The sequence below is a fragment of the Schistocerca serialis genome, unplaced genomic scaffold (assembly GCF_023864345.2).
Source record: "Schistocerca serialis cubense isolate TAMUIC-IGC-003099 unplaced genomic scaffold, iqSchSeri2.2 HiC_scaffold_513, whole genome shotgun sequence".
Classification (NCBI taxonomy): domain Eukaryota; kingdom Metazoa; phylum Arthropoda; class Insecta; order Orthoptera; family Acrididae; genus Schistocerca; species Schistocerca serialis.
The window spans coordinates 50,001-52,500 of NW_026048095.1; the positions used below are offsets into that span (position 1 = coordinate 50,001).

Here is a 2,500-nt window from a genome sequence, read left to right on the forward strand (position 1 = left end):
AGGCTCTAGCAGGACATTGTAGCCTCTGCGGCGGAGGCCTCGCGCCAGATAGGACGCCATGGCATCGTGTCGAGCAATGCGAGCCCCGTCGCTTCTCCAGCACTGTTGAATGACATGGTTGGCAGTCTCCGTGGCATTGCAGCCAGCGCGGCAACTGGTGTCACCTTCCCTCCCACGTAGCAGCCGTGCTCGAGTTGGTAAGGCATTAATCCGGACACGCAGGCATGAGATGTAGTCGCGGCCGGTTACGAACTGCCGCGTATTGGAGACCCAGCAGTGCTGCCCTGGTGTTCGGACATTAAGAGAGTCATAGTTACTCCCGCCGTTTACCCGCGCTTGCTTGAATTTCTTCACGTTGACATTCAGAGCACTGGGCAGAAATCACATTGCGTCAACACCCGCTAGGGCCATCGCAATGCTTTGTTTTAATTAGACAGTCGGATTCCCCCAGTCCGTGCCAGTTCTGAGTTGATCGTTGAATGGCGGCCGAAGAGAATCCGCGCACCCGCGCGCCCCCGGAGGAGCACGCTAAGGCGGACGCGGCCTCGCAGCAAGGAAGATCCGTGGGAGGCCAAGGCACGGGACCGAGCTCGGATCCTGCACGCAGGTTGAAGCACCGGGGCGCGAACGCCGCGCAGGCGCGCGCATCCTGCACCGCCGGCCAGCACGAGGCCGACCAACGGCGAGAGCAGACCACGCCCGCGCTAAACGCCCGCACTTACCGGCACCCCTACGGCACTCACCTCGCCCAGGCCCGGCACGTTAGCGCTGACCCACTTCCCGACCAAGCCCGACACGCCCCGATCCTCAGAGCCAATCCTTATCCCGAAGTTACGGATCCAATTTGCCGACTTCCCTTACCTACATTATTCTATCGACTAGAGGCTCTTCACCTTGGAGACCTGCTGCGGATATGGGTACGAACCGGCGCGACACCTCCACGTGGCCCTCTCCCGGATTTTCAAGGTCCGAGGGGAAGATCGGGACACCGCCGCAACTGCGGTGCTCTTCGCGTTCCAAACCCTATCTCCCTGCTAGAGGATTCCAGGGAACTCGAACGCTCATGCAGAAAAGAAAACTCTTCCCCGATCTCCCGACGGCGTCTCCGGGTCCTTTTGGGTTACCCCGACGAGCATCTCTAAAAGAGGGGCCCGACTTGTATCGGTTCCGCTGCCGGGTTCCGGAATAGGAACCGGATTCCCTTTCGCCCAACGGGGGCCAGCACAAAGTGCATCATGCTATGACGGCCCCCATCAACATCGGATTTCTCCTAGGGCTTAGGATCGACTGACTCGTGTGCAACGGCTGTTCACACGAAACCCTTCTCCGCGTCAGCCCTCCAGGGCCTCGCTGGAGTATTTGCTACTACCACCAAGATCTGCACCGACGGCGGCTCCAGGCAGGCTCACGCCCAGACCCTTCTGCGCCCACCGCCGCGACCCTCCTACTCGTCAGGGCTTCGCGGCCGGCCGCAAGGACCGGCCATGACTGCCAGACTGACGGCCGAGTATAGGCACGACGCTTCAGCGCCATCCATTTTCAGGGCTAGTTGCTTCGGCAGGTGAGTTGTTACACACTCCTTAGCGGATTCCGACTTCCATGGCCACCGTCCTGCTGTCTTAAGCAACCAACGCCTTTCATGGTTTCCCATGAGCGTCGATTCGGGCGCCTTAACTCGGCGTTTGGTTCATCCCACAGCGCCAGTTCTGCTTACCAAAAGTGGCCCACTTGGCACTCCGATCCGAGTCGTTTGCTCGCGGCTTCAGCATATCAAGCAAGCCGGAGATCTCACCCATTTAAAGTTTGAGAATAGGTTGAGGTCGTTTCGGCCCCAAGGCCTCTAATCATTCGCTTTACCGGATGAGACTCGTACGAGCACCAGCTATCCTGAGGGAAACTTCGGAGGGAACCAGCTACTAGATGGTTCGATTAGTCTTTCGCCCCTATACCCAGCTCCGACGATCGATTTGCACGTCAGAATCGCTACGGACCTCCATCAGGGTTTCCCCTGACTTCGTCCTGGCCAGGCATAGTTCACCATCTTTCGGGTCCCAACGTGTACGCTCTAGGTGCGCCTCACCTCGCAATGAGGACGAGACGCCCCGGGAGTGCGGAGGCCGCCGCCCCGTGAAGGGCGGGGAAGCCCCATCCTCCCTCGGCCCGCGCAAGGCGAGACCTTCACTTTCATTACGCCTTTAGGTTTCGTACAGCCCAATGACTCGCGCACATGTTAGACTCCTTGGTCCGTGTTTCAAGACGGGTCGTGAAATTGTCCAAAGCTGAAGCGCCGCTGACGGGAGCGATTATTCCGCCCGAGAGCATCCCGAGCCAACAGCGGCGCGGGTCCGGGGCCGGGCCAGGTAGGTCCGTCATCCGGGAAGAACCGCGCGCGCTTGCCGGGAGCCCGAGCGCCCAAAGGGGCGAATCGACTCCTCCAGATATACCGCCGGGCAGCCAGCCAGGACACCGGGGCTCTGCCCAACAGACGCGAACCGAGGCC

The 2,500-nt window shown here is 60.3% G+C and overlaps 1 pseudogene; it reads right to left on the reverse strand.

The window, feature by feature from the left end:
• Positions 1–2,500, reverse strand: part of LOC126447596 (large subunit ribosomal RNA) — a 5,088-nt pseudogene that overhangs the window by 1,907 nt on the left and 681 nt on the right.